This window comes from Sceloporus occidentalis, unplaced genomic scaffold (genome assembly GCF_023333645.1).
Source record: "Sceloporus occidentalis isolate IW3139 unplaced genomic scaffold, rSceOcc1.0.p SCAF_1, whole genome shotgun sequence".
Taxonomy (NCBI): domain Eukaryota; kingdom Metazoa; phylum Chordata; class Lepidosauria; order Squamata; family Phrynosomatidae; genus Sceloporus; species Sceloporus occidentalis.
This window is the reverse complement of record NW_028316981.1, coordinates 19,304,999-19,329,854: the sequence shown is the minus strand read 5'-3', so window position 1 is coordinate 19,329,854 and position 24,856 is coordinate 19,304,999. Positions and strand designations below refer to the sequence as shown.

At 40.2% G+C, this 24,856-nt stretch overlaps 1 protein-coding gene across 2 annotated transcripts in view; it reads left to right on the top strand.

Moving 5' to 3' along the window:
• CLIC1 (CLIC family member 1) overlaps positions 1 to 24,856 on the top strand; it is a 50,804-nt gene that overhangs the window by 14,517 nt on the left and 11,431 nt on the right. Inside the window, exon 1 of one of the 2 annotated variants that reach the window (XM_089514945.1) lies at positions 11,806 to 11,990. The exons of the other annotated variant lie outside the window; for it this stretch is intronic. The gene's annotated coding sequence lies outside the window, so the exon portion shown is untranslated. Of the gene's footprint in view, positions 1 to 11,805; positions 11,991 to 24,856 lie in introns of those variants that run through there. 2 annotated transcript variants of the gene reach the window in all.

Below are 24,856 nucleotides of genomic sequence, written 5' to 3'. Positions count from 1 at the left end.
GTTTGAAACGGAACATGTATAAGAAATGGAAAAAAGGGGAAATCACAAAAAAGGAATTCAAAGAAATAGCAGGCATGTGTAGGGGTAAAGTCAGAAAAGCTAAAGCGCAGAATGAACTCAGGCTTGCCAGAGAGGTTAAGAACAATAAAAAGGGCTTTTTTGGATATGTCCGCAGCAAGAGGAGGAAGAAGGAAACGGTAGGGCCACTGCGTGGAGAAGATGGCAAAATGCTAACAGGAGATAGAGAAAAGGCAGAATTACTCAACACCTTCTTTGCCTCAGTCTTCTCAGAAAAGGCAAAGGGTGCTCAACCTGAGGATAATGGAGCAGAGGACAGAATAGGGGAATTTCAGCACAGAATAAGTAAAGAGATAGTAGAGGAACACCTTGTTAATCTAAATGAATTTAAGTCTCCGGGACCAGATGAACTCCATCCAAGGGTATTAAAAGAACTGGCAAAAGTAATATCGGAGCCATTGGCAATCATATTTGAAAACTCCTGGAGAACAGGAGAAGTCCCAGCAGACTGGAGGAGGGCAAATGTTGTCCCCATCTTCAAAAAGGGGAAAAAAGAGGATCCCAACAATTATCGTCCAGTTAGTCTGACATCAATACCAGGAAAGATTCTGGAGCAGATCATTAAACAGAGAGTCTGTGAACATCTAGAAGGCAATGCCATAATCACAAAAAGTCAACATGGGTTTCAGAGAAACAAGTCATGCCAGACAAACCTAATCTCTTTCTTTGATAAAATTACCAGCTTGGTAGATGAAGGGAATGCTGTGGATATAGTATATCTTGATTTCAGTAAGGCCTTTGACAAGGTTTCCCATGACATTCTTGCAAACAAGCTTGTAAAATGTGGGCTAGACAAAGAAACTGTTAAATGGATCTGTAATTGGTTGACCGGCCGAACCCAAAGGGTGCTCAACAATGGCTCCTTTTCATCCTGGAGAGAAGTGACCAGTGGGGTCCCACAGGGCTCTGTCCTGGGCCCAGTGCTATTCAACATCTTTATCAATGACCTGGATGACAGAATTGGGAGCATACTTATCAAATTTGCAGATGACACCAAATTAGGGGGAATAGCTAATACCCCAGAGGACAGGATCAAGATTCAAAATGACCTGAATAGACTAGAAAGCTGGGCCAAAGCTAACAAAATGAAATTCAACACAGAGAAATGTAAGGTATTGCACTTAGGGCGGAAAAATAAAATGCACAGATATAGGATGGGTGACACCTGGCTGAATGAAACTACGTGTGAAAGGGATCTAGGAGTCCAAGTAGACCACAAGTTGAACATGAGTGAACAGTGTGATGCGGCAGCTAAAAAGGCCAATGCTATTTTAGGCTGCATCAATAGAAGTATAGTGTCTAGATCAAGAGAAGTAATAGTGCCACTGTATTCTGCTCTGGTCAGGCCCCACCTAGAATATTGTGTCCAGTTCTGGGCACCACAATTCAGAAAGGACATTGAGAAACTGGAGCGTGTCCAAAGGAGGGCGACAAAAATGGTGAAGGGTCTGGAGACCATGCCCTATGAGGAACAACTTAGGGAGCTGGGGATGTTTAGCCTGGAGAAAAGAAGGTTAAGAGGTGATATGATAGCCCTGTTTAAATATTTGAAAGGATGTCATATTGAAGAGGGAGCAAGCTTGTTTTCTGCTGCTCCAGAGAACAGGACCCGGAGCAATGGATGCAAGCTACAGGAAAAGAGATTCCACCTGAACATTAGGAGGAACTTCCTGACAGTAAGGGCTGTTCGACAGTGGAATGCACTCCCTCGGAGGGTGATAGAGTCTCCTTCCTTGGAGGTCTTTAAACAGAGGCTGGATGGCCATCTGTCAGGGATGCTTTGAATTGGATTTCCTGCATGGCAGGGGGTTGGACTGGATGGCCCTAGTGGTCTCTTCCAACTCTACGATTCTATGATTCTATAAATACAGCTATAGTTCCCCCTCCCCCTGATTGATTCCCGCATATACTTCTTAACAGCTAATCAAAGATATTCCTCTCTTAATCAAAGTCACTTTGTAACTACGATCCTTCCTCACACACTATTTGTGTGTATGTATTTTTCTCCTCTTGAATACCAAACTAGAGATTGCGCCTTTCTACAAGGCTTTCTTCGTTATACCATAGCCAAACTGCTATACAGTGGTACCCCGGGTTACGAAATTAATTCGTTCCGCCGCCGCTTTCGTAACCCGGAAACTTTCGCTAGCCGAAAAGCCCATAGGCGCTAATAGCGAAAGCCGCGATTTCGTGCGAAATCGCGCCGAAAAGCACCAAAAAAATTTTCGTAACCCGAAATAACCTTCGTAACCCGGAACTGTTTTTTTCAATGGATTTTTTTCGTAACCCGGAAATTTCGTAAGGCGGCGCATTCGTATCCCGGGGTACCACTGTATTATTCTATTTACTACTTTATACGGAAAATAAAATATTATAGATTGAGATTACACTTAAAATTGTGTTTATATTAACCATCTGTCTTTACAAAACTTGATCAATGGATCCCATATTTCTTTTGACTCTTCATTTTCTTCTTTTTCTTTTAAGGCCATTGTAATCCTGTCCATTTCTACTATTTCCAATGATTTATTTAGCCAAGTATCTATCGTAGGAACTTCTGAATGTTTCCACACCTTTGCTAATGACATCCTTGCTGTTGTTATCAAATACAAAATAGGTTTTAGATTTTGTCTAATTTCTTTGTTGTCTGCCATATTCAGCAAAAACAGCTCAGGTTCCAATTTCATATCAGTTTGATACATTTTTTGTATGATTTCTCTAATCTTACACCAATAATTTTGCACCTTAGGGCAAGTCCACCACATATGAAAGAAAGACCCGACATTACCATTACATCTCCAACATGTACTCAAACAGTTTCTGTGAATTTTGCTTAATCTGGAAGGGGTCAAGTACCATCTGTGAATCATCTTTATCAAATTTTCTTTTATATCCATACATAATGTGAATTTTAAATCTTTTCCCCAAGCTTTTCCCCATCTTTCCAGATTTATTGTGTGTCCTACATTTTTTGCCCAACTGATCATACAGGATTCAATCCTTTATTTCTCCAATTCTAATTTGAGACAGAATTTATATAGTTTTGAGATCAGCCCTTTCCTTTTGTCGTCTTGAATAATCAGATTTAATTCCGTTTCTTCCCCATTTACTCCTGGTTGCTTATTATCTATCCTATATTGTTCGCTTAGTTGTAAATATGCAAACCATTGAATTTTGATACCATTCTCTTCTAATTCTTTTTTGGATTTCATTATAATTTTCCCTTTTTCTATTTTTAAGATATCTTTGTATCTCAACCAGCTTCTTCCCTCTGCAGGCTAGGCAGGTCCCAGGGAACCCCTTTGTAGTCTTTTTTTTTTTATTCTGAAGGAAACCTTGAATTAATTTTCAGGTCCCAAGGGACCCCTTTGTAAAAATGGTTATATCTACAGCTAAAAAAAAGTTTTATTTTTCCCCCCAGTCACAATTTGTCATGAAACCCCAGGGCTCCAAGGAACCCTGCTTGAGAAACCCTGTCCCAGAGGTCCAAAGAGTAATCTGGTCCCCCAGTTACCAACTGCAAATAGTACTAGTTCCCTAAACCCAAACCAGAAGTCTATTTTGAGTTTATAAAGCCCCTTTTGGGGGCAGATTCTGGGGCAATGGAGATGCTGCATAATATTTTAATTAAAAAAAATATCTGCCCCTGGATATTTCCAGTAACAAAATTATCAGATTTTTTTTAAATAGGAAGGCTTTCTCTTGTGCCATGATTTTAATCAGGCAGAGACCTCCCCGTATTAATTAATTGTGAAAGAAAAATCTTGCACTTGGGGGCAAATTACAAAACAAATGACCTATATTTTGTTTCTAAGAAGCTCAGTGTAAGTACAGTGAGTGGGTCCTTGTTATCCACTGGGGTTTGGTTCCAGGCCTCCCTGTGGATAACAAAATCTGTGGAGGCCCAAGTCCCATTAAATACAACGGCATAGTAAAATGGTGCCCCTTATATAAAATGGGAAATCAAGGTTTGCTATTTGGAATTTATACTTTTTCGGAGTATTTTCAAGCCGTGGATGCTTGAATCCATGGATAAAAAAAATATGTGGATAAGGAAGGCCAACTGTACAAGTCATCTCCTTCCTCTCCAGCTTGAGGATGAATGAGCTCCAAGCCACACTGAGTGATTGGCCTAAGATGCTGTCTTGCAAGAGAATCTTCATAAATATTCTACTTATTCAAGTGATGTCACTGTTCTAGAAATAGCAGAACTAGAATTTTTTCTGGACATTTTATCAGTGTTCTAAATAATGTTTTTTAACATAATAATTTGCTTTAAATGTTATATTCAAATATGTTAAAAGCTTTATGTGGAGTTTATTTTATTGGAATAATAATGCAAAGATAACATGATGTATTTCTTTCATATTTAACAAACAATAACTACACCTGAAAGACCTAGCCATCTTAGTCTGGAAACTCAATATGCAAAGGAATCTTGTAGCACCTTTCAGACTGACTGAAAGAAAGACGTTGGTAGCATGACCTTTTGTATACATGAGTCTACTTCCTCAGATGCCCCTGAAAGAACACTATATTTTTAAAGGGCATATCTAAATAGAGCTGTACATGATACATCCCACACCAACAGTTTAACTTCTTTTCTGCTGCTGAAGAAGCACTGTACGGATACCACAGACTGCTAAAAAGACAACTCAATGGGTATTAGAGCAAATCAAGCCTGAAATCTTCCTAGAAACCGAGATGACTAAATTGAGACTGCCTGCTCTGGACATATGAGAGGATATGGCTCCCTAGAAAAGACAATAATAAGGTAGAAGGCAGTGGGAAAAGAGGAAGACTGTATTACAGAAGGATAGACCATGGCCCTGAGTCTGAGGGACCTAAGCAGGGCAGTTGATGACAGCATGACTTTGAGGTCCCACATTAATAGGTTCACCATAAATTGAAATTGACTTGATGGCAGTTAACAACAAATTACTATAGTACTTTCAGCTTCATTCATGCTCTTTATTAATCATTTTAGTCTGTGTGTATGGTGTGCATTTTTTTCATAGAAAAATGGTAGCATTGGAAAACTTTCCAGAAATATTTCAGAACAGCTTTTCATATTTTCAGATCTCTTATTCAAGAAGAAAGTTTTACAGTACAATATTGACAAACAATGCAGTTTCTCTGTGGGAAAATGAAGGTTAGTTCAGCTGTAAAACAATCACATGGTTTTGGGCATCATGAGTTGTTGACAAGAAGGGAGTGGACAGGATATGCTCCATGTTTTAATGTAAAGCTGGCCAGCATAGAAGTTATTTATGTTAACCACAGCCAAATCTGAAGGCTTGGAGTAAGCAAATATAATATGACCCTCCTCATAATAACCTGTGGCAGTAAGCATTCCTTTTTTTTAATGCTATAGATGCAGAAACTGAAACTAAAAGATAATTGGTGTCCATGGGCATCTGCTGTGACTAAGGCCGAATGGGAAATTTGTCCCGTTGTCCTCAAATACTGTCCTCCTATCTGGAATGTAACAGGTGGGAAGGAACTGAGCAATTGTTTACTGCAGGGTATTGCAATGGAAAACCATTTTTCTCCTTGACAGTGTTTCAGATAAGTCTTTCCTACAGTTTCATACAATATTGCAACCTAAATTGGCCATAATGTTGCTGACTTTTAAAAAAGGCTTTTACCAAACATTGTAGTCTGTCTTCTCTCCTGCAAAGAGAGAAGCGCTTTTGAGACTAACTGTGCAAAGGAAGTTGTAGCATAATTTCCCTTTATAGCCCTCCCATAAACTTAACTGGTACCATCCTCGCCTCAAAGGGAGAGAAGAGGCAGGCACTGCTCCAGCATGCCTAGCCCCAGAAGCATCGGGAGACTCTCCCTCCACCTTAACTGTCATCACCCTGGCCTTGGAGGGAGAGAAGAACTGGCAGTATCTGTTGGACTTGATCCCCTTCCCCACAGTCATTTCCTTCTCCTTTTGTGTCATGTCTTTTTAGATTTTAAGTATGCCTGAAGGCAGGGAACTATCAAATAAACAATCTGTAAACCGCTCTGAGAGGCTTTGCAGCTGAAGAGTGGGGAGTAAATACTCTAGATAAATAAATATATAAATAGCATAAGCTTTCATAGACTTGGTCTGCTTCTTCAGATGCATGATTTAGGATTGATGTGATTTTCTATCTTTTGGTAGCTGATTTCTTCATCTGAGCAAGTAGACTTAAATCTATGAAAGCTTATGCTACAATTTATTTTGCACAGTTAAAGGCAAAACAGATGGCCCCAAAGCGGCAGCTTGACACCACCCCCTTCAGCACTGGATTGGGCTGCAGAAACCGCATGCCACGGGCCTGATCTGGTGCTTTGCTGGTCCTAAAAGAAATGGCAAAATGCTGCTCCTTTTGGAGCCAGAAAAAGGGCGCCTTTGCCACCATAGTGGCACTTTATGGCGCTCCTTTTGGTGTGCTTCATCTGAATGCCGTGCCAAAGGAGCACTGTAATGCTGTCTGCCATGCAGTTGGTTGGGCAGCATGAAGGCGGCTTGGGGTGGAGTTGGGGCGACTCCACATCCCCACTCCACCCTAACACCAGCCCTTTTGGATGGTCTGTTTAGCCCTTAGTCATAAAGATGCTACAAGATCCCTTTGCATACTGATATTCCACACTAGCATGGCTTTGTCTCTGTCTTTTCTCCAGTGAGCCCAAGGTTTTATGTGTGGCTCTTTTCTTCATTGTTTATGCTCACAATGTTTATACTCACAGAGAGGTAGGATATGCTGGAAGAGAGCGAGAGAGAGCATCTGACTGGCTCAAGGTGACCCAGTGAATTTCATAGATCAGTGGGAGCTTGAACCCAAATCTCCTTAGTCCATTGCTCTAACCACATCACCATGCTAGCTCTCATGTTGGTTTTTCTGCTCTCTTTGTTTCCTGAGGCATCTGCTTAGCCACTGCTGTAATATAAGCTTGGCCCAGACAAACCTTCATCTGGTGGAGCAATATAGTTCTTTGTCTGCAGACTGGTTAATTTGCATGGTGAACCTGTCCTTGGATTTCTGCAGCCAAGAATTAATGTCGTTTGAAGAGGAATCCCTTCAAAACAGTTGCCCCCTTCCCCAAATTAACAGCGGTCAGAGATCACCTCTCTGTGGGACCCCTTCACCACTTGGGGAGGACCATGTGCATTATACTATAGAAACTTGCCAAGACAATGAATCAGGCAAGCAAAAATGTTTACTTATGCTCGAGCTGATATAAAAACAACTACAGAGGCTTTGCTAAGAATATCAGTGAATATGGTGTGGGAATCAGTGTGGGAGAGTCTGTGAATTCATCATTTCTTGGGCGTCGGGCTGGCTACATGAGTCTGCTTTCCCAGTCATTGCCCTCCAGACAGGGCAATTTTGATTAAGCGGTGCAAAAATTCTGTGACTAGAGCTTGAGGAAGTTCCTTTCTTGGGCAACAGCTTGTCATATTTCTAAGCCAATGACTGTTCTGGCTGGGGGATTCTAAAGGTTGTTGTCCAAAGAAAGAACTTCTGGCTCTTCATGTGATTATTCCCTGGCTAGCTTTCTGTTGGAGAGCCAGCATGGCATAGTGGTTTGCATGTTGGACTACGACTCTGGAGACCAAGGTTTGATTCCCTGCTTGGCCATGAAACCCACTGGTGACTTTGGGCAAGTCACGTTCTCTAAGCCTCAGGGGAAGGCAATGGCAAACCTCTGAACAAATCTTGCCAAAAAAACCTCCATGATAAGGTCACCTTAAGTCAGAAACGACTTGAACACACAACACCAACAAATCTTTCTGTTGAATCCATGTGTTCCATTTTTGGCAGAAGATTGTACCAGTGTTGCATCATAACACTGGACATTTTGCAAATAAGAATAAGAACAGTGTTTTTTTCCTCATACTGGGGATCACTATTTCAGTACCTCCTACTTTATGCATTTCTTTTCTGAGCAAGGGAGTTGATCTACATAACCTCTGTGGTCCTTTCTACCTCTGAAATTCCATGGTTCTGTTACATGTCACTGTGAACGTTTCTGTTCCTGCTGATAATATTTATTTACATTTCTCCTCTGCTGCATCTGCACTGCAGAATTAATGCAGTGTGACATAATTTTAATTGCCATGGCTCAATGTTATGTAATTCTGGGATTTGGAGTTTTGTGAGCTTTTTAGCCTTCTCTGTCAGAGTTCTGGTACCACAACAAACTACAAAATGACAGTTAAAGCTATGTCAAACTGCATTAATTCTCCAGTGTGGCAGCAGGCTTAATTTATTCTGTTCAACTGATGCATGAAGTGAATTGACTATAATTTGTGTGTGTGTCCTGTGGTTTTTTTTTTAAAAAACCCTAGTGCTATACCTTTTACCATGGAAAAAGGTGCTTTAAACCATGCAGAATTCAGAAATGTTACTTTGTTGAACTGCAGCTCTCAGACTCTCCTCATCCACCATGAAAGAAGTGTGTGTACATAGACGCATGTTATTATTTCGTTGTTACAGTGTTTTTTTCTCACTGAAGCAGTATTTCACTAGTATTTTAATACTTTCAAAATAGGTAAGTGCTTTAGTGTTTATTTGAACATGACTTTGAGATCCTCAAAAGGATACTGAACTGTGCTTTTCACACAGGAGCAGTGCCATGCTCACTGTTCTAAGCAGAGTTTAGTGAAATGAACAAAGAAAGAAGGCCTCATTTCCTCAATAGTGGGGGAAATCCGTTGCATTGCTTCCTGTCAAAGAGCAAAGATTAGTAACCACCTCTTTAGCACACCAGTTGTAAGAGTTCTAGAAACTGATGAAATAAATAGAGTGAGGAGCCACACATCTAGAAGCAGTGCTAGCATAAGGGGGTACACAGTTGTACAGTTTAAAAAAACCCTGATTTTGCCATATTATGTATGGGATACCATTTTATTATCCACTATTTTTAATGGCAGTTGAGCTTCCACCTTTTTTTGTATCCACATGTGTGTGTCTTGGAAACAAAGCTCAGCAAATACCAAGGGTCCACTGTATATAATAATATCATTGTAAAAAAAATGAACTATTCTTCTTCCATAGAAGTGTTTTCCAGGGCACTGTGCAAGCATAAAATTATATATTAATGATATCTTAAAAGTTAAGATACAGTAAAATACCAGCCCTAAGCAGAAAGAGACAGAGATAGACTATCACTAGCCAGCTGTAAATCAGCTAAAACAGCCTTCCTCTAAACCTTGCACAGTCTGTATGTTAGACTAAATCTTCCACTGTTCCTCAGCCTACGTGAGATAGTACTAGATTGTGGAAACCTAAGATTAAAGCTTTACTACAACTGTCACATTGCACAGCAGGGGCTGAAGTCTCTGTTTTCCATCCAAACACCCCAATCCTGTCAGCAAACATCTGCTGTTTAAAGACCATGACAAAGAGGTCTCTGTGAGGATTTTGACTGATGAAAGGTTCAGTTCCAGACAAGATGTCCCCTCCTGCTAAATTATCTGTCTGCCACCATTTTCCAGCTGGTGTCAGCCCAAGTGATCTATGGCTGCCTTCTGGAAATGTCTCAGGTGGGCCCTTTGTTTTCCTAGCCATGCGGTGGAAAAACAGCACTATTGTGATGACTGAATGAGATGACCAAGGTGCAATAATGCCTAGCTAGAAGCTATTTTTGTGCCCTGGAGTGAAGCAAGAGATTAGTGTTAGCGTTTTGTGGGACTGAAAATAAATCAGCAAGTAAGACACTAGTACCAGTATGTCAGTCAACTGGGATATCTAGGTTTAGCACACTGTGTGCAGTTTGCATAGAGCCCATATGGCATTGTGAATAGAAGAGCCTCACTCTATTTCAGATTGAGTCCACCAAGAGTTTGGTAACTGCTTCTTGCTATTGTTATTATTGCTAATGTTCTCCTCTTTCCCAGTAAACTCACAATGATCTATACAGTATGGCTGTGCAACCCTATGGATTGCATAGGGTTTTCTTAGGCAAGGAATAGTGAGAGGTGGTTTTGCCAGTTTCTTCCTTCAAAATATAGCCTGTGGCACCTGGAATTCATTGGTGGCTCCCCATCCAAGCCCTAACCAAAGCTGACCATGCTTAGCTTCCAAAATCAGAGGGTATCTGGTGCCTTTAGGGTATTTGGCCCCCTATATATGGCTCTACTGTTCCTCATTTTCTCCTTACAACAGTTACCCTGAAAGGTAGGCCAGCCTGCCAGAGATAAAGTAAATGCCTGTCCCAAGGCCCTCAATCAGTTTCCTGGTTGAATAGGAACTAGAATCTGTGTCTCATAAGCCCCTTATCACAGCTGGACTCATCATTAAACAGAGGGAGGCAGTTTCCTCAGATGGCAGATGCTATGGTGATAGCAGCAGTGTGCTGGAGGACAAAGGTATGTGCCACAATTTGTCCAAACCCCTTAAGTTAGCCTACAGATCCTGGAGGACCCTGTCCCATTATCAATGTTGAAGAAAAGATTCAGTTGCCAGTCCAGTGCACTTTTGGATATGGAATGAAAGGGGGCACCATATTATTCCTTGCCTCAGACAGCTGAATATTTTGGTCCCATTGTGTTCTTCTTTTTGCTGACGTGAGGCAGACATTTCTGGATGGTTATAATGGAAATGGTAGTCCAAACTACCATTCTGGAGAGCAACAATTGAAGAATACATTGATTTCATGTTGAAGAAAATATGATGAGAGGGGAGATTTGAAGTTTTTTTCATCTCTTAACCATTGTCATCCCTTAGCTGCTGTTCTACATCTTTACTACCATAAAGAGACCATCTCTCCATTATGGAGCATGTGTGTTGTGTGTGTAGCATGTGTAGAACAGCCTAATTTCAGTTTTTGGTATCTGTGGTCAAAAGCATGTCAGAGAAGAAGTCTGTTCTTGAGACCACAGAGAGTTTCCATTGTTCACAGTACATATTGGTATGCTTACTGTCAATGATATGGTCTAGTATAATGCCTATTTTTACAAATTTCATGCTGACTGAAACATAATTGCATTTATGAGCATATTTTTATCAGCTAGTGTTTGTTTTCTAGCATTGCTTAGAAAAAGACTGAAAGTTCCAATTGCAAAATGAGAAAAACTGAGCCATCTCTTAGCCACCTTAGCATGTTGAGTGTCTTCAGGAACAATATCACAATACTGTTATAGTGCTATTATATCACTTTAACTGCTGTGTCTGACTCCTGTGGAATCCTGGGGTTCCTAGTTGGGTGAACTAGTAGAGCACTCTGGCTGAGAATTATAAATGCCTCTCCCTAAACTGCACATCCCAGGATTCCACAGGAGGCAGCTATAGCAGTTAAAGTGGAATAACAGCGCTATAACATTGTAGTGCGGTATTGACAAGAATGACTCCACTGGATTGGTTAGCATCTACATAATCAGATACTTTTAGACATCTATTGCAAAATATTCATGGAGCTGCATTTGGGAGGCCCCAGAAAGGGGAGGTCAAATCGCCTGGCTAGGATAGCCAGTGACCATGTTGGCCATGGGATTTGGAGAGTTGGGTAATAGGGTCCCGATAAGTCAAAAATGCCTTGGAGGCACGCAACAATAGTTGGCCCTCCATATCCACAGATTCTGTACGCATGGATTCAACCATGCACAGCTTGAACATATTTTTTTTTTAATTCTGAAAAGCAAACTTTGTTTTGCCATTTTATGTAAAGGACAGCATTTTACTATGCTGTTGTATATAATGGGACTTGAGCATGTACAAATTTTTGTATCCACAGGGGTCCTGGAACCAAACTCCAGTGGATACCAAGAGCCCACTGTAGTACAAAAATAACATTTCCAAACTTTGGAAATAGATTCAAACTATCAGCTAGCTTCAGAAGTAAGACACGGTCTGACCCAAATCATCTTGCTATCTGAGGCAAAGAACTAATATATTAATCCTAATCTACCAACAGAAAAATCTTGACCAACACAGGTAAGGTGATAAGTACCCTCTGGCACACCTCTGGGTAGCAGGCCAGGCCTCCTACTGACTCATAACATTGTCTTGCAATATACCTTGCTGCTCCTCTCCACCCATAGCCTCCACTAAAAACTGGTGAGGAGGAGAAGGCAAAGGCCACATGGAATACCCTAAGGGCTGCATTACTCCAACCTCTGCTCTAGTATTTATGGTATGCTAAATCAGTATACGTATCAATGTTTCAGTTTCCCTAGAATCCAAAGGGTAGAGCCTTAAGGCAGTGGGGATTACTATGTATTATCCTTCCAGCAACTGAAAACTGTATCAACTCTAAACCTTGATAGCGCCAAAGTGACAAGTTACTTTGGATGGATAGATCCAATAGATAACTAGCACTCCGCCTGCGTATGGTGTGAGCGCGCTGTATTTTGCATGTATACCCTCTAACATTTAACAGATGAAAACTAGGAAATGTGTAGCTGAGCAACTTCAGACTGTGGTCAAGATGGCACAAATTATTCATGTGGAAGAATAGCACATAAACTAGGAAAGGCTGCAGCAGTTTGCTTTTGCCCAAGCCTACTGCAATGGGCAGAGGCTACTCCTTCTCTCTGCTGAGTTAATGGAGTCCAAACTACTTTTGTACTTGGAACTCACTTTGCAGTGAGGGCCAAGGAGAAAAGTGGGGGAAGAAGAAACTGACATTTTTAAAACTGCTGAGAAAATGGGACAGCAAAAGAGTAATCAGGATTGTTCCTACCAAACTGCACAGTTGGAGAGTATGTGTATGGGGGCTGCAGCTGCATACTGCTGATACAGAATATATATATTTATGGATATTTATGCTGTGCTGAGGGGATGTTGGATTATGCCACAGCATGCCACAGAGCTATGGGCTAGTGCTAGTGATCAAAAGGCATTGTATATCATTGTGTATCATGTGGACCCCAATGGCCTGGTAACCCTAATTTCATCTTACATTTTCTAGAATGTTTCACAGTCTGCATAAGCTAAGATCAATGAGCAATTCAGGTTCACTACTTCAGTGCTTGGTTTTATATTTACATTATTTTCACTGCATGTAATAAAACAGTCTGTTTTCTGTTTCCTCCTCCTCGGTTACCAGAATAGTTCTCTCCAAATTAGTATGACATCATTCTGTTTCACTTTCCTTGTTTAGTGTGCCAGTTCCTTTTGGTTCCTGGCTTCTTTATGAGGAGGGAGGGAATGTGTTTAAATCTGTGCCTCTGATTTGCTTCTGCATCTTTCTTCAATCATCCCAAAAGCTATGGCTCAATCAAGCTGGTGAAATGTTGCTTCTGGTTGAACTGTGTCACAGCCAAGGAGGCTGACCTTTTGAGCAGGAGTCTTGGGTACTTCTTGAGAGGGAGGGATGAGATTCATCTTCCTCAACTTGGTGACCTCCAGTTCTTTCATATTGTAGTTCTCATCATCTGTTATCAAGGTCATGCTCTCTGAGGCTTTGGGATGTGAAGGTTGAAAACATCTGGAGGGCACCAGTTTGCATATACCTGTGATAAAGATAGCAAGGCCATTAGAATAAAAAGATGAAAAACAATAAGAAGCCTGCTGAATTGGACCCAAGCCCTTTCTGGTTGAGCATTTGGTTTGCTGAGTGGCCAACCATATGGATCTGGGAAGCTCAGAAGCAGTGCAATAGTATCCTCCTATTCATCTTCCCACTTACAGATGTATGTTACCTCTGATACTAGAAGAATCTGTTCATAGATACAGCTCTCTTTCATGACAAATGTTCACAGTCTCTGCGACTGCCTAGTCTCTTTTCACATCTTGCTAAGATGGCTACCTCTTGTGTTGGCAAATCCCACTATTTATGCATTGTGTGAAATCCAAAAGCCACCTTCTCTTAATACATTTTCTAGGACTAACCAAAACGTGAATACACTTTTGAATACCAGAACACTGGTCAGACATGATGAGGAACAAAAGAGAAGGTGTGGGAACAACCAGTAAGGGCTGATGTTTTCACTTGTCAGTTTTGTTGTTCTTAAGATACAGGAAGCATCAGTTAGACTTAATTAGATTTTTGCCTCAATTGGGTACAAGATAAATTGAAGAATACATACAGGTCTGTTAGAATAAAGCATAATAATGGTGATGTGTATGTTTCTTTTTGAAATAATAAGATCTAGCACTATTTTAATATTGCATATCTGATTTGATGACTATATCAGCAGATGTTTGGATGCTTACATGCTCCCCAAACATCTACCATTTGGCAAAAACAGGCTATGGCACTCACCTACGTTCCTTTAAAATGCTGAAGAGATGGTGTGAGTGGGGCAAGGCTCAATGGGAGAAGAAAGGAAAATCCTCAGGTTTCCCCCCCAATTTTTTAATATATATATATAATCTATATAGATATAGATTATCCTTTTAAAATTTTCTTTAAAAGCATTACATCTTTCCAAATTTTTACCTTAACCACATGAAACTGCATATGTAAATACATTTAGACTATACATATGAGATACTGTAATTTAAAGGTATAATTTTATTTTTGCTAGTTGTTTATGTCACAACTATTACCATTATATTTAGTGATATATGGGAATTATGATTTTTGAGTAACATTATTACAAAAAAATTACTAAGGATTCTGTATGGTGTGGTATGGGAGGAGGTAAAGCCATGAGTTATTGCACTGAGTGACACCAACACTAGTGATGCCACTGTTATGTCACCCTAGATACAGAATCACTAGAAGCCCATATGGGTAGAATAACCTAGTGGCTGGTATCTTGTTTTAGTTGGAGTTTGCTGAATTTGGCATGTTCTAAAGCTACTCTAATTCGTACCCCCTCACCCAAACATCATGTGCTAATAGTTTTCTTGCATGTGTCTAGATTTGGCTGCATATGTGTGAAAATTTGTTGCTATTGGTAGTTTCCTTCAGCTGAAATATTACTGATGACCAGGTCCGAGTTTTAGCAAAGTGGACGCTGATGGACTTCCATCTATGCCAGTAATATGGTCTTGGATACACACTTACCTGGAGGGAGTCATTTTAATTTCCCACAGTGCTTGCAGAAGAATACAGGTTGAATATCCCTTATTCAGAATTATGAAACTGAAAATCCTGGGCCCATTTAGACATCGCAACTTTAATGTGTTCTTCTTCCATCTCTTGGGCCAGTAATAGTTTATAAAATTTAGCTATTTTTTTAGGTTTGTTTGACAAAAGAATGTCATCTAGTTCCGTTTTACCAATGTCCAAGCCAGGATTAATTTTATCTATACAAAATCTTTCTTTTATTTGCCTATAGGTGAACCAGCCTATGTTCAACCCTTCTTTAGTTAGTGTTTCCAGAGTTTTCAAGCTTATATTGTTTGTTGATTTATCTATTGTCAAAAGGTGGTGGTAGTTAGCCCAACCTTTTGGTATGAGATCATAATTTAAATGGAATGCTTCAATAATTGAAACCCAAAGAGGGATTTTAGGAAATAGTCTAGGTTTGAGTTTTTGCCAAGTTGTTATTAAGGCTTTTCTTATACAATGATTTTTAAAGTCCTGATTTGCTTTTAATTTCTCATAAAAAAGATAAGCGTGCCAGCCGAAGACATTGTTGTATCCTTCTAATTGTAATAGGGGCTTATTATCAAGTGTACACCAGTCCCTTAGCCATTTTAAACAGCACACGTAGAAATAGAGTTTTAGATTCCATTCTCACCGCTATCCTGCATTTCTTTAAATCTAACTCTTGCCTTTTTCCCTCCCCGGATAAATTTAGATAGGTCCTTATGCCAGATTTTAAAAGGTTTTTCGTTGGTTAGAATAGGGATGTTTTGAAACAGATAAAGAATACGAGGTAGAATATTCATTTTTATTGTGGCCATTCTATTCATCCATGAGAGGTCTATTTTATCCCATTTATCCATATCTTTTTTAATGCTTTTCCAGGTACTTTCGTAATTGTTTTGGGAGTATTGTTCACATGGGTAGCTGAGATAGTGACACCTTTGGTTTCTGATGGTTCGGTATTCAAAAACTTGGTTTAGTGCACAGGCTTTTTTTAAAGTGCTACTGTATGTACAAAATTATCTTCAGGCTATAGGTATAGGTTCTATGCAAAACATTCAGTAAATGCATGTTATGTTTACACTAGGATCCTGTCTCCAAGATATCTCATTATGTATATGCAAATATTCCAAAATCCAAAACACTTCTGGTCCCAAGCATTTCAAACAAGGGAGGCTTGACCTGTACTTTGTTAGTGGCATTATAGGGATTTAAAAAGGCTTCCTACTTCTGCAACCATTGAGTAAACAGTTCTGGTATACCTTGGCATGATAATAACACTTCAACAACTGCTCAAGAATGACTGGCATTGGGCCTGGCAGTGGCTTCATATGCTTGTTGCCACTACTCTAACCAGTTCTACTTTCCCATTTTCCCTTTATTACAACTCGGTCTTCCTCCAGGATAGTATAAGAAGTTCATTTTCTCCACCTATTATCCCCACAACAACAGCCCTGAGAGGTGGGTTAGCATAAATGTAGTAACTGGCCTAAAGATTGCCCATTGAACTTCAGTGAGCTCAGTGAGGATTTGAATTTGGGCTTCACTGGTTTTATCCCAGCTCAGGAGGGAAGGACTGGGAGACCCCATTGCCACAGAAAGAGAGGGGGAGTTGCCCTACATGCTTCTCTTGGAGGATCTGGACTTCCCCTGTCTGGTCATGTCATTGGGTTCTGGGCAATGTGTTGAAATAGACCTGAATTAGGAAAAGTTAAAAAGGAAAAAATTGAATTGTGTTTCCTTGCCAGTGTGGCGGAGTGGTTTGAGTGTTTGACTCTGGAGACCAGGATTTGATTCCCAGCTCAGCTAACCTTGGCTGACCTTGGGCAAGTCACATGCTCTCAGCCTCAGGGGAAGGCAATGGCAAATCTCCTCTAAACAAATCTCGCCAAGAAAACCCCATAATAGGTTTTCCTTAAAGTCACCGTAAAGTCAGAAACGACTTGAAGGAAACCCCCCCCACACACACATATACCTTAGACTTAGACCTTGAGTCCCTCCTCAATAATCATGCTTGCTGAATGCTAAAGTAATATTTCCATTCTCTGACCAGATCTCCTTAGCAATGATAGCCATAGGCTGCTCAGATCCCCTATATGATACCATCTAGCACCCAGGGGAACTTTAACACTTATGGCTATCTGAGTTTGCTGTGACATCAGTGAGATCTCAGCCAATTGTAGCTGTATAACATGCACTGCCTGAACATGTGCAGACGTGTTGCTTTCCCCCTGATTTTAATGGTGGTGTAGTGAGGCACAACTGATAAATATTCTGTTGATGGATGTGGGATAATCAGCCTTCTCTGGAGTTCCCATGAAAGAGTTCAGGATGGAGACTGGAAGAAGAGATTGAGATGTAACTGTTTCCAAAGTGGTGGTCCATTACAGCAAAGAACACAGAGTCATCTTAAGGACTAACACATCTATTATACCAGGATTCTGGCCCACATTCTTGTCACTGTGGAACGGATTCAAATTTCTGTGATGGTTGTGAAAGCTAGGATAGTGAAGAAAGCTTATCGGAAGAGAATTAACTCATTTGAAAAAGGGTGCTGGAGGGGAGTTGTGGATATCGTGGAGTGCTAGAAGGACAAATAAATGAATATTAGAGCAAATTGGACCTAAACTCTCCCAAGAAGCCAAGATAACTAAACTGAAATTGCTGTACTTTGGGCAGATCATGAGATGATGTGACTCATTAACAAAGACACTGATGATAAGGTGGAAGGCAGCTGGAAAAGAGGAAGGTCCAAAATACACTGCAGAAGTAATTCAGTTTGAGACCTCATTAACTGCCCTGGCTCAATGCTAGGGAATTCTGGGAACTGTAGTTTTGTGAGACATTTAGCCTTCGCTGATAGAGAGTTCTGGTGCCACAATAAACTACAGTTCCCAGAATTCCCTAGCACGGATCCAGGGCAGTTAAAGTGGTGTCAAACTGGATTATTTCTGCAATATGTTTTGGACCTAAGATCACATTGCAGGTGGATAGACTCAATCATGGAATCCACAACCCTGAGTTTGCTAGACCTGGGCAAGACTGTGGATGATAGGATGACTTGGAGGCCTGTTGCTCAGTCATAGGGTTGCCATAAGTTAAGGCCGACTTGATAGCAATTAACAATAGCATCAACAGTCCACATTTTGCTGTTTTAGTTTACTTTTTTTTAAAAAAAGGATATTTTATGTGTGCTTAAAGCTGTACTGCTCCAACCTTCATCCTGGTTAGAAATGTAAATACATAAATATTGAGTTAGAGTGAGGAAGGGTGCCAAGATTCTAGTCTTTAAGAGGAAGGTTCCGGCAAAAGGTGGAGTCTGAGGGCAAAGTGCTCTCTCTCTCTCTCTCTCTTTCTCTCTCAGCATGTGTCTGAATGTGCATACAATATGTGAAGTGAGCCAGAAATTGGCATTCCTAGCTTCTATTAGCTATGCCTATATTTCATGTGCAAATTTCATCTTCAGAAATGCTTCTGTCATTAAAGTTCCTCCTCCTCTCCATGCACTTAGGACAGGCTTCTCTCTAGCTGGGGATATTAAAACCCAGTAGGGTGTTAGGTCCAAGTATTTGTACAGTTCAGACTCATGTCAGGGTGGAGCTCCCTGGGTTGCCAAGCAGAGAAGTTAGCTACAACTTCTCCTCCTTGTCAGGTAGAACTGCCACGTCCCGAGCCTGGCAGGGCATCTGAGTCTGGAAGAGGCACTGCTAAAGGGAAATTTCCACCACAGTAGTATGCACGCACACACACACACACACACACACTGATTGAGTCTCCCTTATCCAAAATCCAAAATATTCTAAAAGGTGAAACCTTTTTCATGGGCTACTAAGATACTAACACCTTTGCTTTCTGATGGTTCAGTGTACACAATAGAAGTTTTCTGTACAAAATTATTTCAAAAATACTATATAAAAGTACTTTCAGGCTATACACTTGTCCCTCCATATTTGCTAGGGTTAGGGGCAGAAGACCCCCGTGAATATGGAAAAACCGCAAATAACAAAAACACCATGTTTTTATTGAGAGGACACCTCTCTAGGTATCTCTAGGTATCTCTAGGTCCTCCAGTGCAACTCTGTGGTTGATGTCCGACAGACACTAACCATAGAACTGCCCTGGAGGAGCTACAAAGGCCTAGTAGAGTATTATCTCTAGGAATCTTTAGGTCTTTCAGTGCAACTTCAAGTTAAAGTTGACCATAGAGTTGCGCTGGAGGACCTAGATATTCCTAGAGAGATCATATTAATCAAATCTGTGAATAATCAAAGCCGCAAATATCAAAGCCACAAATATGGAGGAATGACTGTATATATAATATGTATATGAAGCATACATGAATTTTGTTTTTAGACTTGGGTCCCATCTTCAAGATATTTCAATAGTATTTATCTGTGAGTGCAGGTATTACAAAATCCAAAATTTTTCTGCCCCAAGCATTTCGGATAAAGGAGGCTCAACCTGTATATATTATTTATTTATTCACTGTGCAGTGTTTAAAGGATACCATTTCAGAATCTTAAACCTAGCACCCTTCAGAGATTACCCCTACCATTTAGAGCAGTGGTCCCCAAACTGTGCCCTTTAAGAGATTTTGGATTTCAGCTCCCAGAACCCCAGAATATGAGCATGGCTGAGGCTTCTGGGAACCTAAAGAGCAGTTTTAAGACCACTGATTTAGACTGAGGTAGCCAGTGTAGGTGTAGTGGTTTGAGGACTCTGACAACCAGGGTTTGAATTCCTGCTCGGCCATGGAACCCAATGGGTGACCTTGGGCAAGTCACACTCTCTCAGCTTCAGAGGCAAAGGCAAGTCCCCAAAGAAATCTTGAAAACCTTGTGATAGAGTGGCCTTAGGGTCACCATAAGTCAGAAATGACTGGAAAGCACACAACAAGAATACTGCTGCCGGAAACAGGTGTTTCAGTGGGGAGCGTGGTAGCCCCCTGGCTATTTATCCTGAGGTGTTGGCAATCTTCCACTTGCTGTGTATTAGTTTGCATGCACAATCCCTGGCATCTCCAGATCAGGATAGGACATAGTCCTGCTTGAAACCTTGGTGAGCCGTGGGTGCCAGTTAAAGTTAACAACATTGAAAGGAGCAAGGTTCTGACTCAGTGTGAGGCAGCTTCCTGACTTCTTAACTGTCAGTCTCTTTTGATTTTGAGCTAGGCAAAAGCAGCCATGTTAGTCTAAGCCGTGTTAGTCTCTTGCAGCATATAAAGGAGGAGGGGGGAAGACAAAAAATCAGTGGAAGTTCATGAAAATAAAAACCAGTTAGTCTTAAAAGTACTGCCGTGCACCCCTCCCTTTAATCTTTGCTTCAGATAGCATTCAGGCACCTGTGTCTGGGTGCCAGGGATCATGTACAGTATGTTCAAGAGAGGATGAAATATTGGGAAAGGATGTTTAGTCCTTTTAGCTAAATCCTGTGAGGTATCAGGAAAGGACATAGTAAAGAGATCTACTTTTCTAGTTCCAGGTGTCCTAAACAGTCCTGCTGCTGAATCCTAAAGGTGTAATGGAGACAATGGCAAGAGTAAAGACTGTCACAGAGTGGAATGGCCAGATTTATTCTCTGTTGCCTCAGAGGGTAGGACCAGGTCGAATGATATTAAGTTACAGGAGGTAGATTTAAGACAAATTTTAGAAGGAGCATCTTAATAATAATAATAATAATAATAATAATAATAATAATAATGTTTATTTATAGCCCGCTTTTCCAAAAGAGATCAAAGCGGGTTACAACAAGGGTATAAAAATTATACAATTTGAACAAACAGTATATACACATCATAAAAACATCTTGGATTTGTCTTGAATTTTGAAAATGTAAAATCTTGAATTTTAGAAGGAACGTGGTAAGAGTGCTTTGGCAGTGGAATTAATTGCCTAGAGAGATGGTGGGATGTCTTTAAAAAAAGGCCGGATAATTACCTGCTGGGGGTGCTCTAGCTGATGATCCTGCTTTGAGCAGGGGATTGACCTGCTGTGGCCCATGAGGCCTTTTCCAACTCTATGATTCTGTTATTCAAATCCAACAGATCACTTTAGAGGAAGCATATACAGTGGATCCTCCACATTTGCTCGGTTAGGGGTGTAGAGCACCTGTGAAAATGGAAAAACTTGCAGTTAAAAAAATAAAAACCACTATCTTTTTAAACCTGAGAGAATACCTCTTTAGGTCCTACAGTGCAGCTCTGTGATCAGCATCTGCCAGATGTTGGCTATATAATTGAGCTGGCAGACCTACAGATGCTTAGAGGAGTGTTCCTTGAGCACAACTCTATTGTCGGCTTATGGCAGAGTTGTGCTGTAGGACCTACTGTATATACTAGACTATAAGTCAACCTCATATAAGTCAAGGGCAGGTTTGGGGGCCAAAATTATGGATTTTGATATGACTTGCTGATAAGGGGAGGGTAAAACTTAGGAACATGTAACAAAGGATGTAAAAGATGAAGCAAAGTAAAATGATGCCAAAAGCTTACAAAATTCTGCTCACCCTAAAGGTTGGAAAGATGAGAGAGGGTTGGTGCTTCTTTTAGGTGCTCCCAGAATGGACAAAGCATTTGCCTTTTTCCTCTCGACTCAGAGAAAGGAGGTGACTATATATGTATATGTATATGTAATATATATGAGTTAAAGTACAGGACTTACATTGACCCATGGATAAGTCGACTCATGGTTTTGGGGTCAATTTTTTGACCAACATTTCTAGACTTATGCATGAGTATATACAGTAGATATACTTAGAGAGAACATATTAATCAAATCTGCAAAGGTCAAGGCTGTAAAAGTAGAGAACTGACTGTATTTGACTCACACCTGCATCTTGCAGAACAAAATGCTATCCAGGAATGAAGGCTGTGATGAGTCAAAATGAAGGCCAGGATTTCTGAGTTCCCTATGGATGAGTAGTGGAACAGACTAGCTATTTAGAGTGGATCAGATGTATATGATTGTAGTGGTTTCTAATGGGTCCCATGTTGCTGCAGTGGTGAACCCAATCTTGAGTTTTAGTATGAATGTTAAAGGAGTGATTCAAAGTGCTGGGCAGAGTTCAGAACCTTGGATAAATCCTTCAAAGTTCAGACAAAAACCCAGAGCAGATTCATTGCCTTACTGACATGGAAGTCAGTGCTCTGTCAGTGCCTATGGCCAGATCCTATGGGTTATTTAGGAATGGCTCTGGCATGAATGAAGACTTCTGTATTCTTTTCCAGAGTGGAATGTAAAGATAAGCAAAAGGGCAGGGTGCATATGTAATTTCTCACTGCCTCCAATGGAATTTCCTTTCAGTTGCTTGAAGGCTGCACTGAAAGCTGCCTGGCAAAGTTTTTAAAGTTCACAATGACATCAGCTTGGGAACTCCCTTCCTCACTGCCACTCTCAACTCACACTCATGTCTCCTTTCCCTGAAAGCTGGTTATCATTTTTATGGCTCATTCTTGCTTGATCTTGTTCCCAGGAAGGACATATTTTCTCCATATATGGGTTTGTGGAGTTTTAAAAATAACAACTGAAAACTGGTAATGACTGAAAGGGGAGGATCATGGTTATAATAAGAACACTTAACCATGGCAGGGAGGACTGGTCACTTAAAGGAACTGATGGTTGTTTGGGTGGTGATTGTTGGGAGAGAACACAAAGGAGTGGGGAATCTCATAGCTTAAGAACAGAAAAGGAAGGAAAAATAAAGATAACACCACAAAATAGCCACTTGGAAATTAACACTTCCAGACTGTCTTTACCATACCTTGCATTATGAAAATCCAGAATCCGTTGCTAGAATGCATATTAAGAAAAAATGATGGAATTTGTTTGGCTAGCAGCATATATTTTTGCAATTTACGTAAGGCTTTCAAAGTATTGCAAGGGAGACAAAAAGCAAACAGAAGGAGTAAAAAGGTCTGGAATCTGAGATTTGTTTGAAATCTCAGGCAGGAAACTCTGAAGATATGAAAAGGAACACTGATTAATGCCTTTCTCTTTTTGTGCTTGTAACAGACATTGTCGTTGTTGTTGTTATTTTTGTTGTTAACTGCCCCCACGTTGGCCCCAACCTACGGAGACTCTATGAAAGAGGCATCTTCTAGATTCTTTATCCTGAACAGCTCCTCTCAGGTCTTGCAAACTCAGGGCCGTGTCCTCCTTGATTGTGTCTATTCATCTAATATGCAGTCTTCCTCTCTTGATAATAATAATAATAATAATAATAATAATACGGTAGTAATATTTATTTATATTCTGCTTAATCTCAGGGAACCCAAGCGGATTACAGCAGTAAAATTTTCCTACTGCTCTCTACTTTTCCAAGCATCACCATGTTTTCTAGTGAGTCCTGCCTTCTCATGATGTGGCTCAACAGCCTTAGTTTGGTTATCTTGGCATCTAGGGAATGTTCAGGCTTGGTTTGTTCTAGGAACCATTTATTTGGTTTTTAGCCATTCACAGAAAATCTTTCCCCCATTTTCTCTGTGCACATAAAGGCTAGAAATATGCTAGAATTTGATATATACAGGTATATGTGTATATAAGTAAATTTATTACAATGATGATTACCTTTTCCATTAAGAGATTCCTATGCTTGAATGAAAATCAAGATATGCAGAAGAGATACCACAAAGACTGTGTAAAGAAAAAACAACAACAGTGGTACTAATACCCACGGAATGGTTTTGCACGTATTTAAATTGGGTGGAGGAAACAACAAAAGGTGTGTGTGTGTGTGTGTGTGTGTGTGAAAGAGAGAGAGAGAGAGAGAGAGAGAGACCATGTAATTCAGTGAGTGGCATACTTTTTGCATACTGCAAGTCTTGGGTTCAAATGTCGGCTTGGGAAGACTACCACTCTGTAGCTCTCTTGTTGTAGATAGCATTGAGGTAAATATGCCAATGGTTTAATTTAGCATACTGCAAATTCATAGCTTTGTTCATGCCTTTGATCATGCAAGACTACTGTATTCAGAATGAAAAGGTGTGACACTGTTTTTGGCCTTTCCCTTCCAAAGAGCGCTGAGATCTTTTTTCTTTCTTTCAAATTTTGTTTAAAGGTTTCCAGATATAAATCCATCACAGTGTCTAATATACAAATAACAAATAGAAAAAAAGTATTGGGGGGGAGTACAAACACCAGTATAGAAAAAGAAAAGAAAACTAGGAAAAATAAAAGTGACTTCCAGTCTTTTCTTCCGCAGTTATTAAACTATATTAAACTAAAAAAATCCAGCAATATCTCTCTCATACAAAACATCAACCTCTTTTCTATATATTACAAATATTAATCCTTCAAGTGAAATATTTTACAACAAAATTATAATCCCTAGCAGTAAATCAATCAGATATTAATATATATTTATTACTAAGTATTAGTGAACTTTTTCATCTGTTGGTATTAGTCTTTCCCTCATTTCAATCACCTCTCAAATACAAATATTGTCAGCCCTCCACATCCAAAGGATTCCACATCCATCGATTCAACCACCTACAACTTGCAAATATATTTTTAAAAAATCCAAAAAGCAAACTTTGATTTTGCCATTTCATAGAAGAGACACCATTTTATTATGTCATTATGTATAATGGAACTTGAGCATCCATGGATTTTGGTATCCACAGGAGGGGGTGTCCTGAAACCAAAAGACAGCAGATATCAAGGGCCCACTATACTTCTATTAAACTCCTCTAATTACCCCTCTCAATTTCCCTTTTACTACCTGTCTGACAAAACATCATCAGCTGTATCTCCCAACCAGTCTCAAAGAGAAAACAAATTACAGGTTGAGTATCACCAGAAATCCAAAATCAGAAACACTC